This window comes from Hyla sarda, chromosome 4 (assembly GCF_029499605.1).
Source record: "Hyla sarda isolate aHylSar1 chromosome 4, aHylSar1.hap1, whole genome shotgun sequence".
NCBI lineage: Eukaryota > Metazoa > Chordata > Amphibia > Anura > Hylidae > Hyla > Hyla sarda.
In genome coordinates, this window is record NC_079192.1 from 15386638 (window position 1) to 15403535 (window position 16898).

The 16898-nt window shown below is 39.9% G+C and overlaps 1 protein-coding gene across 1 annotated transcript in view; it reads left to right on the forward strand.

Moving 5' to 3' along the window:
- DNAH2 (dynein axonemal heavy chain 2) overlaps positions 1 to 16898 on the forward strand; it is a 243720-nt gene that overhangs the window by 147138 nt on the left and 79684 nt on the right. The gene's annotated exons all lie outside the window — the stretch shown is intronic.

The window sequence follows — 16898 nt, forward strand, 5'->3', positions numbered from 1 at the left end:
CAATACAGAGAGTGTGTAAGCAGGGGAATGTATAATACAGAGAGTGTGTAAACAGGGGCGGTACAATACAGAGAGTGTGTAAGCAGAGGAATGTACAATACAGAGAGTGTGTAAGCAGGGGAATGTACAATACAGAGAGTGTATAAGCAGAGGAATGTACAATACAGAGAGGGTGTAAGCAGGGGAATGTACAATACAGAGAGTGTGTAAGCAGAGGAATGTATAATACAGAGAGTGTATAAGCAGAGGAATGTACAATACAGAGAGTGTGTAAGCAGGGGAATGTACAATACAGAGAGTGTATAAGCAGAGGAATGTACAATACAGAGAGTGTGTAAGCAGAGGAATGTACAATACAGAGAGTGTATAAGCAGGGGAATGTACAATACAGAGAGTGTATAAGCAGGGGAATGTACAATACAGAGAGTGTATAAGCAGGGGCTGTACAATACAGAGAGTGTGTAAGCAGAGGAATGTACAATACAGAGAGTGTATAAGCAGGGGAATGTACAATACAGAGAGTGTATAAGCAGGGGCTGTACAATACAGAGAGTGTATAAGCAGAGGAATGTACAATACAGAGAGTGTGTAAGCAGAGGAATGTACAATACAGAGAGTGTATAAGAAGAGGAATGTACAATACAGAGAGTGTGTAAGCAGGGGAATGTACAATACAGAGAGTGTGTAAGCAGGGGAATGTACAATACAGAGAGTGTGTAAGCAGGGGCGGTACAATACAGAGAGTGTGTAAGCAGGAGAATGTACAATACAGAGAGTGTATAAGCAGGGAATGTACAATACAGAGAGTGTGTAAGCAGGGGAATGTACAATACAGAGAGTGTGTAAGCAGGAGAATGTACAATACAGAGAGTGTATAAGCAGGGAATGTACAATACAGAGAGTGTGTAAGCAGGGAAATGTACAATACAGAGAGTGTATAAGCAGGGGCTGTACAATACAGAGAGTGTATAAGAAGAGGAATGTACAATACAGAGAGTGTGTAAGCAGGAGAATGTACAATACAGAGAGTGTATAAGCAGGGGATGTACAATACAGAGAGTGTATAAGCAGGGGCTGTACAATACAGAGAGTGTATAAGCAGAGGAATGTACAATACAGAGAGTGTATAAGCAGGGGATCTACAATACAGAGAGTGTATAAGCAGGGGCTGTACAATACAGAGAGTGTATAAGCAGAGGAATGTACAATACAGAGAGTGTATAAGCAGGGGCTGTACAATACAGAGAGTGTATAAGCAGGGGCTGTACAATACAGAGAGTGTGTAAGCAGGAGAATGTACAATACAGAGAGTGTATAAGCAGAGGAATGTACAATACAGAGAGTGTGTAAGCAGGGGAATGTACAATACAGAGAGTGTGTAAGCAGAGGAATGTACAATACAGAGAGTGTGTAAGCAGAGGAATGTACAATACAGAGAGTGTATAAGCAGGGGAATGTACAATACAGAGAGTGTATAAGCAGGGGCTGTACAATACAGAGAGTGTATAAGAAGAGGAATGTACAATACAGAGAGTGTATAAGAAGAGGAATGTACAATACAGAGAGTGTATAAGCAGGGGCTGTACAATACAGAGAGTGTGTAAGCAGGGGAATGTACAATACAGAGAGTTTATAAGCAGGGGAATGTACAATACAGAGAGTGTATAAGCAGAGAAATGTACAATACAGAGAGTGTATAAGCAGGGGCTGTACAATACAGAGAGTGTATAAGCAGGGAATGTACAATACAGAGAGTGTGTAAGCAGGGGAATGTACAATACAGAGAGTGTATAAGCAGAGAAATGTACAATACAGAGAGTGTATAAGCAGGGGCTGTACAATACAGAGAGTGTATAAGCAGGGGAATGTACAATACAGAGAGTGTATAAGAAGAGGAATGTACAATACAGAGAGTGTATAAGCAGGGGCTGTACAATACAGAGAGTGTGTAAGCAGGGGAATGTACAATACAGAGAGTGTATAAGCAGAGGAATGTACAATACAGAGAGTGTATAAGCAGGGGCTGTACAATACAGAGAGTGTGTAAGAAGAGGAATGTATAATACAGAGAGTGTATAAGAAGAGGAATGTATAATACAGAGAGTGTATAAGAAGAGGAATGTACAATACAGAGAGTGTATAAGCAGGAGCTGTACAATACAGAGAGTGTATAAGCAGGGGCTGTACAATACAGAGAGTGTATAAGCAGAGAAATGTACAATACAGAGAGTGTGTAAGCAGAGGAATGTACAATACAGAGAGTGTATAAGCAGGGGCTGTACAATACAGAGAGTGTGTAAGAAGAGGAATGTACAATACAGAGAGTGTATAAGCAGAGGAATGTACAATACAGAGAGTGTATAAGAAGAGAAATGTACAATATAGAGAGTGTATAAGAAGAGGAATGTACAATACAGAGAGTGTATAAGAAGAGGAATGTATAATACAGAGAGTGTATAAGAAGAGGAATGTACAATACAGAGAGTGTATAAGAAGAGGAATGTACAATACAGAGAGTGTATAAGCAGAGAAATGTACAATACAGAGAGTGTATAAGAAAAGGAATGTACAATACAGAGAGTGTATAAGAAGAGGAATGTACAATACAGAGAGTGTATAAGAAGAGGAATGTACAATACAGAGAGTGTATAAGAAGAGGAATGTACAATACAGAGAGTGTATAAGAAGAGGAATGTACAATACAGAGAGTGTATAAGAAGAGGAATGTACAATACAGAGAGTGTATAAGCAGGGGCTGTACAATACAGAGAGTGTATAAGCAGGGGAATGTACAATACAGAGAGTGTATAAGAAGAGGAATGTACAATACAGAGAGTGTATAAGAAGAGGAATGTACAATACAGAGAGTGTATAAGAAGAGGAATGTATAATACAGAGAGTGTATAAGAAGAGGAATGTACAATACAGAGAGTGTATAAGAAGAGGAATGTACAATACAGAGAGTGTATAAGCAGGAGCTGTACAATACAGAGAGTGTATAAGCAGGGGAATGTACAATACAGAGAGTGTATAAGCAGAGGAATGTACAATACAGAGAGTGTGTAAGCAGGGGAATGTACAATACAGAGAGTGTGTAAGCAGGAGAATGTACAATACAGAGAGTGTATAAGCAGAGGAATGTACAATACAGAGAGTGTGTAAGCAGGGGAATGTACAATACAGAGAGTGTATAAGCAGAGGAATGTACAATACAGAGAGTGTATAAGCAGAGGAATGTACAATACAGAGAGTGTATAAGCAGGGGAATGTACAATACAGAGAGTGTATAAGAAGAGGAATGTACAATACAGAGAGTGTATAAGCAGGGGAATGTACAATACAGAGAGTGTGTAAGCAGGAGAATGTACAATACAGAGAGTGTATAAGCAGAGGAATGTACAATACAGAGAGTGTATAAGCAGAGGAATGTACAATACAGAGAGTGTATAAGCAGGGGAATGTACAATACAGAGAGTGTATAAGAAGAGGAATGTACAATACAGAGAGTGTATAAGCAGGGGAATGTACAATACAGAGAGTGTGTAAGCAGGAGAATGTACAATACAGAGAGTGTATAAGCAGAGGAATGTACAATACAGAGAGTGTATAAGCAGAGGAATGTACAATACAGAGAGTGTATAAGCAGGGGAATGTACAATACAGAGAGTGTATAAGAAGAGGAATGTACAATACAGAGAGTGTATAAGCAGGGGAATGTACAATACAGAGAGTGTATAAGCAGGGGAATGTACAATACAGAGAGTGTATAAGAAGGGGAATGTACAATACAGAGAGTGTATAAGCAGGGGCTGTACAATACAGAGAGTGTATAAGCAGAGGAATGTACAATACAGAGAGTGTGTAAGCAGAGGAATGTACAATACAGAGAGTGTATAAGCAGGGGAATGTACAATACAGAGAGTGTGTAAGCAGAGGAATGTACAATACAGAGAGTGTGTAAGCAGGAGAATGTACAATACAGAGAGTGTATAAGCAGAGGAATGTACAATACAGAGAGTGTGTAAGCAGGGGCTGTACAATACAGAGAGTGTATAAGCAGAGGAATGTACAATACAGAGAGTGTAAGAAGAGGAATGTACAATACAGAGAGTGTGTAAGCAGGGGCATGTACAATACAGAGAGTGTATAAGCAGGGGCTGTACAATACAGAGAGTGTATAAGCAGGAGCTGTACAATACAGAGAGTGTATAAGCAGAGGAATGTACAATACAGAGAGTGTGTAAGCAGGGGAATGTACAATACAGAGAGTGTGTAAGCACGGGAATGTACAATACAGAGAGTGTATAAGCAGGGGCTGTACAATACAGAGAGTGTATAAGCAGGGGCTGTACAATACAGAGAGTGTATAAGCAGGGGCTGTACAATACAGAGAGTGTGTAAGCAGGGGAATGTACAATACAGAGAGTGTATAAGCAGGGGAATGTACAATACAGAGAGTGTATAAGCAGGGGAATGTACAATACAGAGAGTGTATAAGATGGGGAATGTACAATACAGAGAGTGTATAAGCAGAGGAATGTACAATACAGAGAGTGTATAAGCAGGGGCTGTACAATACAGAGAGTGTATAAGCAGAGGAATGTACAATACAGAGAGTGTGTAAGCAGGAGAATGTACAATACAGAGAGTGTGTAAGCAGGAGAATGTACAATACAGAGAGTGTGTAAGCAGGGGAATGTACAATACAGAGAGTGTGTAAGCAGGAGAATGTACAATACAGAGAGTGTATAAGCAGAGGAATGTACAATACAGAGAGTGTGTAAGCAGGGGAATGTACAATACAGAGAGTGTATAAGCAGGGGCTGTACAATACAGAGAGTGTATAAGCAGAGGAATGTACAATACAGAGAGTGTATAAGCAGAGGAATGTACAATACAGAGAGTGTATAAGAAGGGGAATGTACAATACAGAGAGTGTATAAGAAGAGGAATGTACAATACAGAGAGTGTATAAGCAGGGGCTGTACAATACAGAGAGTGTATAAGCAGAGGAATGTACAATACAGAGAGTGTATAAGCAGGATAATGTACAATACAGAGAGTGTATAAGCAGAGGAATGTACAATACAGAGAGTGTGTAAGCAGGGGAATGTACAATACAGAGAGTGTGTAAGCAGGAGAATGTACAATACAGAGAGTGTATAAGCAGAGGAATGTACAATACAGAGAGTGTGTAAGCAGGGGAATGTACAATACAGAGAGTGTATAAGCAGGGGCTGTACAATACAGAGAGTGTATAAGCAGGGGCTGTACAATACAGAGAGTGTATAAGCAGAGGAATGTACAATACAGAGAGTGTGTAAGCAGAGGAATGTACAATACAGAGAGTGTATAAGCAGAGGAATGTACAATACAGAGAGTGTATAAGAAGGGGAATGTACAATACAGAGAGTGTATAAGAAGAGGAATGTACAATACAGAGAGTGTATAAGCAGGGGCTGTACAATACAGAGAGTGTATAAGCAGAGGAATGTACAATACAGAGAGTGTATAAGCAGGATAATGTACAATACAGAGAGTGTATAAGCAGAGGAATGTAAAATACAGAGAGTGTATAAGCAGGGGCTGTACAATACAGAGAGTGTATAAGCAGAGGAATGTACAATACAGAGAGTGTATAAGCAGAGGAATGTACAATACAGAGAGTGTATAAGCAGGGGCTGTACAATACAGAGAGTGTATAAGCAGGGGAATGTACAATACAGAGAGTGTATAAGCAGAGGAATGTACAATACAGAGAGTGTATAAGCAGAGGAATGTACAATACAGAGAGTGTATAAGCAGAGGAATGTACAATACAGAGAGTGTATAAGCAGAGGAATGTACAATACAGAGAGTGTATAAGCAGGGGAATGTACAATACAGAGAGTGTATAAGCAGGGGCTGTACAATACAGAGAGTGTATAAGCAGGGGCTGTACAATACAGAGAGTGTATAAGCAGAGGAATGTACAATACAGAGAGTGTATAAGCAGGGGCTGTACAATACAGAGAGTGTATAAGCAGAGGAATGTACAATACAGAGAGTGTATAAGCAGAGGAATGTACAATACAGAGAGTGTATAAGCAGGGGCTGTACAATACAGAGAGTGTATAAGCAGAGGAATGTACAATACAGAGAGTGTATAAGCAGAGGAATGTACAATACAGAGAGTGTATAAGCAGGGGCTGTACAATACAGAGAGTGTATAAGCAGAGGAATGTACAATACAGAGAGTGTGTAAGCAGGGGAATGTACAATACAGAGAGTGTATAAGCAGAGGAATGTACAATACAGAGAGTGTATAAGCAGGGGCTGTACAATACAGAGAGTGTATAAGCAGAGGAATGTACAATACAGAGAGTGTATAAGAAGAGGAATGTACAATACAGAGAGTGTATAAGAAGAGGAATGTACAATACAGAGAGTGTATAAGCAGAGGAATGTACAATACAGAGAGTGTATAAGCAGAGGAATGTACAATACAGAGAGTGTATAAGCAGGGGCTGTACAATACAGAGAGTGTATAAGCAGAGGAATGTACAATACAGAGAGTGTGTAAGCAGGGGAATGTACAATACAGAGAGTGTATAAGCAGAGGAATGTACAATACAGAGAGTGTATAAGCAGGGGCTGTACAATACAGAGAGTGTATAAGCAGAGGAATGTACAATACAGAGAGTGTATAAGAAGAGGAATGTACAATACAGAGAGTGTATAAGAAGAGGAATGTACAATACAGAGAGTGTATAAGCAGGGGCTGTACAATACAGAGAGTGTATAAGCAGGGGCTGTACAATACAGAGAGTGTATAAGCAGAGGAATGTACAATACAGAGAGTGTATAAGCAGAGGAATGTACAATACAGAGAGTGTATAAGCAGGGGCTGTACAATACAGAGAGTGTATAAGCAGAGGAATGTACAATACAGAGAGTGTGTAAGCAGGGGAATGTACAATACAGAGAGTGTATAAGCAGAGGAATGTACAATACAGAGAGTGTATAAGCAGGGGCTGTACAATACAGAGAGTGTATAAGCAGAGGAATGTACAATACAGAGAGTGTATAAGAAGAGGAATGTACAATACAGAGAGTGTATAAGAAGAGGAATGTACAATACAGAGAGTGTATAAGCAGAGGAATGTACAATACAGAGAGTGTATAAGCAGGGGCTGTACAATACAGAGAGTGTATAAGCAGGGGCTGTACAATACAGAGAGTGTATAAGCAGGGGCTGTACAATACAGAGAGTGTATAAGCAGGGGCTGTACAATACAGAGAGTGTGTAAGCAGGGGAATATACAATACAGAGAGCGTGTAAGCAGGGGAATGTACAATACAGAGAGCGTATAAGCAGGGGAATGTACAATACAGAGAGTGTATAAGCAGAGGAATGTACAATACAGAGAGTGTATAAGCAGGGGCTGTACAATACAGAGAGTGTATAAGCAGGGGCTGTACAATACAGAGAGTGTATAAGCAGAGGAATGTACAATACAGAGAGTGTATAAGCAGGGGCTGTACAATACAGAGAGTGTATAAGCAGGGGAATGTACAATACAGAGAGTGTATAAGCAGGGGCTGTACAATACAGAGAGTGTATAAGCAGGGGCTGTACAATACAGAGAGTGTGTAAGCAGGGGAATATACAATACAGAGAGCGTGTAAGCAGGGGCTGTACAATACAGAGAGTGTATAAGCAGGGGCTGTACAATACAGAGAGTGTATAAGCAGGGGCTGTACAATACAGAGAGCGTATAAGCAGGAGAATGTACAATACAGAGAGTGTATAAGCAGAGGAATGTACAATACAGAGAGTGTATAAGCAGGGGCTGTACAATACAGAGAGTGTATAAGCAGGGGCTGTACAATACAGAGAGTGTATAAGCAGAGGAATGTACAATACAGAGAGTGTATAAGCAGGGGCTGTACAATACAGAGAGTGTGTAAGCAGGGGAATATACAATACAGAGAGCGTGTAAGCAGGGGCTGTACAATACAGAGAGTGTATAAGCAGGGGCTGTACAATACAGAGAGTGTATAAGCAGGGGCTGTACAATACAGAGAGTGTATAAGAAGAGGAATGTACAATACAGAGAGTGTATAAGCAGGGGCGGTACAATACAGAGAGTGTGTAAGCAGGGGAATGTACAATACAGAGAGTGTGTAAGCAGAGGAATGTACAATACAGAGAGTGTGTAAGCAGGGGAATGTATAATACAGAGAGTGTGTAAACAGGGGCGGTACAATACAGAGAGTGTGTAAGCACGGGAATGTACAATACAGAGAGTGTATAAGCAGAGGAATGTACAATACAGAGAGGGTGTAAGCAGGGGAATGTACAATACAGAGAGTGTGTAAGCAGAGGAATGTATAATACAGAGAGTGTATAAGCAGAGGAATGTACAATACAGAGAGTGTGTAAGCAGGGGAATGTACAATACAGAGAGTGTGTAAGCAGAGGAATGTACAATACAGAGAGTGTATAAGCAGGGGAATGTACAATACAGAGAGTGTATAAGCAGGGGCTGTACAATACAGAGAGTGTATAAGAAGAGGAATGTACAATACAGAGAGTGTGTAAGCAGGGGAATGTACAATACAGAGAGTGTGTAAGCAGGGGAATGTACAATACAGAGAGTGTGTAAGCAGGGGCGGTACAATACAGAGAGTGTGTAAGCAGGAGAATGTACAATACAGAGAGTGTATAAGCAGGGAATGTACAATACAGAGAGTGTGTAAGCAGGGGAATGTACAATACAGAGAGTGTGTAAGCAGGAGAATGTACAATACAGAGAGTGTATAAGCAGGGAATGTACAATACAGAGAGTGTGTAAGCAGGGAAATGTACAATACAGAGAGTGTATAAGCAGGGGCTGTACAATACAGAGAGTGTATAAGAAGAGGAATGTACAATACAGAGAGTGTGTAAGCAGGAGAATGTACAATACAGAGAGTGTATAAGCAGGGGAATGTACAATACAGAGAGTGTATAAGCAGGGGCTGTACAATACAGAGAGTGTATAAGCAGGGGCTGTACAATACAGAGAGTGTATAAGCAGAGGAATGTACAATACAGAGAGTGTATAAGCAGGGGATCTACAATACAGAGAGTGTATAAGCAGGGGCTGTACAATACAGAGAGTGTATAAGCAGAGGAATGTACAATACAGAGAGTGTATAAGCAGGGGCTGTACAATACAGAGAGTGTATAAGCAGGGGCTGTACAATACAGAGAGTGTGTAAGCAGGAGAATGTACAATACAGAGAGTGTATAAGCAGAGGAATGTACAATACAGAGAGTGTGTAAGCAGGGGAATGTACAATACAGAGAGTGTGTAAGCAGAGGAATGTACAATACAGAGAGTGTGTAAGCAGAGGAATGTACAATACAGAGAGTGTATAAGCAGGGGAATGTACAATACAGAGAGTGTATAAGCAGGGGCTGTACAATACAGAGAGTGTATAAGAAGAGGAATGTACAATACAGAGAGTGTATAAGAAGAGGAATGTACAATACAGAGAGTGTGTAAGCAGGGGCTGTACAATACAGAGAGTGTGTAAGCAGGGGCTGTACAATACAGAGAGTGTGTAAGCAGGGGAATGTACAATACAGAGAGTGTATAAGCAGAGAAATGTACAATACAGAGAGTGTATAAGCAGGGGCTGTACAATACAGAGAGTGTATAAGCAGGGAATGTACAATACAGAGAGTGTGTAAGCAGGGGAATGTACAATACAGAGAGTGTATAAGCAGAGAAATGTACAATACAGAGAGTGTATAAGCAGGGGCTGTACAATACAGAGAGTGTATAAGCAGGGGAATGTACAATACAGAGAGTGTATAAGAAGAGGAATGTACAATACAGAGAGTGTATAAGCAGGGGCTGTACAATACAGAGAGTGTGTAAGCAGGGGAATGTACAATACAGAGAGTGTATAAGCAGAGGAATGTACAATACAGAGAGTGTATAAGAAGAGGAATGTATAATACAGAGAGTGTATAAGAAGAGGAATGTATAATACAGAGAGTGTATAAGAAGAGGAATGTACAATACAGAGAGTGTATAAGCAGGAGCTGTACAATACAGAGAGTGTATAAGCAGGGGCTGTACAATACAGAGAGTGTATAAGCAGAGAAATGTACAATACAGAGAGTGTATAAGCAGAGGAATGTACAATACAGAGAGTGTATAAGCAGAGGAATGTACAATACAGAGAGTGTATAAGAAGAGGAATGTATAATACAGAGAGTGTATAAGAAGAGGAATGTATAATACAGAGAGTGTATAAGAAGAGGAATGTACAATACAGAGAGTGTATAAGCAGGAGCTGTACAATACAGAGAGTGTATAAGCAGGGGCTGTACAATACAGAGAGTGTATAAGCAGGGGAATGTACAATACAGAGAGTGTATAAGCAGAGGAATGTACAATACAGAGAGTGTATAAGAAGAGGAATGTATAATACAGAGAGTGTATAAGAAGAGGAATGTATAATACAGAGAGTGTATAAGAAGAGGAATGTACAATACAGAGAGTGTATAAGCAGGAGCTGTACAATACAGAGAGTGTATAAGCAGGGGCTGTACAATACAGAGAGTGTATAAGCAGAGGAATGTACAATACAGAGAGTGTATAAGCAGGGGCTGTACAATACAGAGAGTGTATAAGCAGAGGAATGTACAATACAGAGAGTGTATAAGCAGGGGAATGTACAATACAGAGAGTGTATAAGCAGAGGAATGTACAATACAGAGAGTGTATAAGCAGGGGCTGTACAATACAGAGAGTGTATAAGCAGAGGAATGTACAATACAGAGAGTGTATAAGAAGAGGAATGTACAATATAGAGAGTGTATAAGAAGAGGAATGTACAATACAGAGAGTGTATAAGAAGAGGAATGTACAATATAGAGAGTGTATAAGAAGAGGAATGTACAATACAGAGAGTGTATAAGAAGAGGAATGTATAATACAGAGAGTGTATAAGAAGAGGAATGTACAATACAGAGAGTGTATAAGAAGAGGAATGTACAATATAGAGAGTGTATAAGAAGAGGAATGTACAATACAGAGAGTGTATAAGAAGAGGAATGTATAATACAGAGAGTGTATAAGAAGAGGAATGTACAATACAGAGAGTGTATAAGCAGAGGAATGTACAATACAGAGAGTGTATAAGAAGAGGAATGTACAATATAGAGAGTGTATAAGAAGAGGAATGTACAATACAGAGAGTGTATAAGAAGAGGAATGTATAATACAGAGAGTGTATAAGAAGAGGAATGTACAATACAGAGAGTGTATAAGAAGAGGAATGTACAATACAGAGAGTGTATAAGCAGAGAAATGTACAATACAGAGAGTGTATAAGAAAAGGAATGTACAATACAGAGAGTGTATAAGAAGAGGAATGTACAATACAGAGAGTGTATAAGAAGAGGAATGTACAATACAGAGAGTGTATAAGAAGAGGAATGTACAATACAGAGAGTGTGTATGCAGGGGAATCTACAATACAGAGAGTGTATAAGCAGGGGCTGTACAATACAGAGAGTGTATAAGAAGAGGAATGTACAATACAGAGAGTGTATAAGAAGAGGAATGTACAATACAGAGAGTGTATAAGAAGAGGAATGTACAATACAGAGAGTGTATAAGAAGAGGAATGTACAATACAGAGAGTGTATAAGAAGAGGAATGTACAATACAGAGAGTGTATAAGCAGGGGCTGTACAATACAGAGAGTGTATAAGCAGGGGAATGTACAATACAGAGAGTGTATAAGAAGAGGAATGTACAATACAGAGAGTGTATAAGAAGAGGAATGTACAATACAGAGAGTGTATAAGAAGAGGAATGTATAATACAGAGAGTGTATAAGAAGAGGAATGTACAATACAGAGAGTGTATAAGAAGAGGAATGTACAATACAGAGAGTGTATAAGCAGGAGCTGTACAATACAGAGAGTGTATAAGCAGAGGAATGTACAATACAGAGAGTGTGTAAGCAGGAGAATGTACAATACAGAGAGTGTATAAGCAGAGGAATGTACAATACAGAGAGTGTGTAAGCAGGGGAATGTACAATACAGAGAGTGTGTAAGCAGAGGAATGTACAATACAGAGAGTGTGTAAGCAGGAGAATGTACAATACAGAGAGTGTATAAGCAGAGGAATGTACAATACAGAGAGTGTATAAGCAGAGGAATGTACAATACAGAGAGTGTATAAGCAGGGGAATGTACAATACAGAGAGTGTATAAGAAGAGGAATGTACAATACAGAGAGTGTATAAGCAGGGGCTGTACAATACAGAGAGTGTATAAGCAGAGGAATGTACAATACAGAGAGTGTGTAAGCAGGGGAATGTACAATACAGAGAGTGTGTAAGCAGGGGCTGTACAATACAGAGAGTGTATAAGCAGGAGCTGTACAATACAGAGAGTGTATAAGCAGAGGAATGTACAATACAGAGAGTGTATAAGCAGGGGAATGTACAATACAGAGAGTGTGTAAGCAGAGGAATGTACAATACAGAGAGTGTGTAAGCAGGAGCTGTACAATACAGAGAGTGTGTAAGCAGAGGAATGTACAATACAGAGAGTGTATAAGCAGGGGAATGTACAATACAGAGAGTGTGTAAGCAGAGGAATGTACAATACAGAGAGTGTGTAAGCAGGAGAATGTACAATACAGAGAGTGTATAAGCAGAGGAATGTACAATACAGAGAGTGTGTAAGCAGGGGCTGTACAATACAGAGAGTGTATAAGCAGAGGAATGTACAATACAGAGAGTGTAAGAAGAGGAATGTACAATACAGAGAGTGTGTAAGCAGGGGCATGTACAATACAGAGAGTGTATAAGCAGGGGCTGTACAATACAGAGAGTGTATAAGCAGGAGCTGTACAATACAGAGAGTGTGTAAGCAGAGGAATGTACAATACAGAGAGTGTATAAGATGGGGAATGTACAATACAGAGAGTGTGTAAGCAGAGGAATGTACAATACAGAGAGTGTATAAGATGGGGAATGTACAATACAGAGAGTGTGTAAGCAGAGGAATGTACAATACAGAGAGTGTATAAGATGGGGAATGTACAATACAGAGAGTGTATAAGCAGAGGAATGTACAATACAGAGAGTGTATAAGCAGGAGCTGTACAATACAGAGAGTGTGTAAGCAGAGGAATGTACAATACAGAGAGTGTATAAGATGGGGAATGTACAATACAGAGAGTGTATAAGATGGGGAATGTACAATACAGAGAGTGTGTAAGAAGAGGAATGTACAATACAGAGAGTGTATAAGCAGAGGAATGTACAATACAGAGAGTGTATAAGATGGGGAATGTACAATACAGAGAGTGTATAAGCAGAGGAATGTACAATACAGAGAGTGTATAAGCAGGGGCTGTACAATACAGAGAGTGTATAAGCAGAGGAATGTACAATACAGAGAGTGTGTAAGCAGGAGAATGTACAATACAGAGAGTGTGTAAGCAGGAGAATGTACAATACAGAGAGTGTGTAAGCAGGGGAATGTACAATACAGAGAGTGTGTAAGCAGGAGAATGTACAATACAGAGAGTGTATAAGCAGGGGCTGTACAATACAGAGAGTGTATAAGCAGAGGAATGTACAATACAGAGAGTGTATAAGCAGAGGAATGTACAATACAGAGAGTGTATAAGAAGGGGAATGTACAATACAGAGAGTGTATAAGAAGAGGAATGTACAATACAGAGAGTGTATAAGCAGGGGCTGTACAATACAGAGAGTGTATAAGCAGAGGAATGTACAATACAGAGAGTGTATAAGCAGGATAATGTACAATACAGAGAGTGTATAAGCAGAGGAATGTACAATACAGAGAGTGTGTAAGCAGGGGAATGTACAATACAGAGAGTGTGTAAGCAGGAGAATGTACAATACAGAGAGTGTATAAGCAGAGGAATGTACAATACAGAGAGTGTGTAAGCAGGGGAATGTACAATACAGAGAGTGTATAAGCAGGGGCTGTACAATACAGAGAGTGTATAAGCAGGGGCTGTACAATACAGAGAGTGTATAAGCAGAGGAATGTACAATACAGAGAGTGTGTAAGCAGAGGAATGTACAATACAGAGAGTGTATAAGCAGAGGAATGTACAATACAGAGAGTGTATAAGAAGGGGAATGTACAATACAGAGAGTGTATAAGAAGAGGAATGTACAATACAGAGAGTGTATAAGCAGGGGCTGTACAATACAGAGAGTGTATAAGCAGAGGAATGTACAATACAGAGAGTGTATAAGCAGGATAATGTACAATACAGAGAGTGTATAAGCAGAGGAATGTAAAATACAGAGAGTGTATAAGCAGGGGCTGTACAATACAGAGAGTGTATAAGCAGGAGAATGTACAATACAGAGAGTGTATAAGCAGAGGAATGTAAAATACAGAGAGTGTATAAGCAGGGGCTGTACAATACAGAGAGTGTATAAGCAGGGGCTGTACAATACAGAGAGTGTATAAGCAGAGGAATGTACAATACAGAGAGTGTATAAGCAGGGGCTGTACAATACAGAGAGTGTATAAGCAGAGGAATGTACAATACAGAGAGTGTATAAGCAGAGGAATGTACAATACAGAGAGTGTATAAGCAGGGGCTGTACAATACAGAGAGTGTATAAGCAGGGGAATGTACAATACAGAGAGTGTATAAGCAGAGGAATGTACAATACAGAGAGTGTATAAGCAGAGGAATGTACAATACAGAGAGTGTATAAGCAGAGGAATGTACAATACAGAGAGTGTATAAGCAGAGGAATGTACAATACAGAGAGTGTATAAGCAGGGGAATGTACAATACAGAGAGTGTATAAGCAGGGGCTGTACAATACAGAGAGTGTATAAGCAGGGGCTGTACAATACAGAGAGTGTATAAGCAGAGGAATGTACAATACAGAGAGTGTATAAGCAGGGGCTGTACAATACAGAGAGTGTATAAGCAGAGGAATGTACAATACAGAGAGTGTATAAGCAGAGGAATGTACAATACAGAGAGTGTATAAGCAGGGGCTGTACAATACAGAGAGTGTATAAGCAGAGGAATGTACAATACAGAGAGTGTATAAGCAGAGGAATGTACAATACAGAGAGTGTATAAGCAGGGGCTGTACAATACAGAGAGTGTATAAGCAGAGGAATGTACAATACAGAGAGTGTGTAAGCAGGGGAATGTACAATACAGAGAGTGTATAAGCAGAGGAATGTACAATACAGAGAGTGTATAAGCAGGGGCTGTACAATACAGAGAGTGTATAAGCAGAGGAATGTACAATACAGAGAGTGTATAAGAAGAGGAATGTACAATACAGAGAGTGTATAAGAAGAGGAATGTACAATACAGAGAGTGTATAAGCAGAGGAATGTACAATACAGAGAGTGTATAAGCAGAGGAATGTACAATACAGAGAGTGTATAAGCAGGGGCTGTACAATACAGAGAGTGTATAAGCAGAGGAATGTACAATACAGAGAGTGTGTAAGCAGGGGAATGTACAATACAGAGAGTGTATAAGCAGAGGAATGTACAATACAGAGAGTGTATAAGCAGGGGCTGTACAATACAGAGAGTGTATAAGCAGAGGAATGTACAATACAGAGAGTGTATAAGAAGAGGAATGTACAATACAGAGAGTGTATAAGAAGAGGAATGTACAATACAGAGAGTGTATAAGCAGGGGCTGTACAATACAGAGAGTGTATAAGCAGAGGAATGTACAATACAGAGAGTGTATAAGCAGAGGAATGTACAATACAGAGAGTGTATAAGCAGGGGCTGTACAATACAGAGAGTGTATAAGCAGAGGAATGTACAATACAGAGAGTGTGTAAGCAGGGGAATGTACAATACAGAGAGTGTATAAGCAGAGGAATGTACAATACAGAGAGTGTATAAGCAGGGGCTGTACAATACAGAGAGTGTATAAGCAGAGGAATGTACAATACAGAGAGTGTATAAGAAGAGGAATGTACAATACAGAGAGTGTATAAGAAGAGGAATGTACAATACAGAGAGTGTATAAGCAGAGGAATGTACAATACAGAGAGTGTATAAGCAGGGGCTGTACAATACAGAGAGTGTATAAGCAGGGGCTGTACAATACAGAGAGTGTATAAGCAGGGGCTGTACAATACAGAGAGTGTATAAGCAGGGGCTGTACAATACAGAGAGTGTGTAAGCAGGGGAATATACAATACAGAGAGCGTGTAAGCAGGGGAATGTACAATACAGAGAGCGTATAAGCAGGGGAATGTACAATACAGAGAGTGTATAAGCAGAGGAATGTACAATACAGAGAGTGTATAAGCAGGGGCTGTACAATACAGAGAGTGTATAAGCAGGGGCTGTACAATACAGAGAGTGTATAAGCAGAGGAATGTACAATACAGAGAGTGTATAAGCAGGGGCTGTACAATACAGAGAGTGTATAAGCAGGGGAATGTACAATACAGAGAGTGTATAAGCAGGGGCTGTACAATACAGAGAGTGTATAAGCAGGGGCTGTACAATACAGAGAGTGTGTAAGCAGGGGAATATACAATACAGAGAGCGTGTAAGCAGGGGCTGTACAATACAGAGAGTGTATAAGCAGGGGCTGTACAATACAGAGAGTGTATAAGCAGGGGCTGTACAATACAGAGAGCGTATAAGCAGGAGAATGTACAATACAGAGAGTGTATAAGCAGAGGAATGTACAATACAGAGAGTGTATAAGCAGGGGCTGTACAATACAGAGAGTGTATAAGCAGGGGCTGTACAATACAGAGAGTGTATAAGCAGAGGAATGTACAATACAGAGAGTGTATAAGCAGGGGCTGTACAATACAGAGAGTGTATAAGCAGG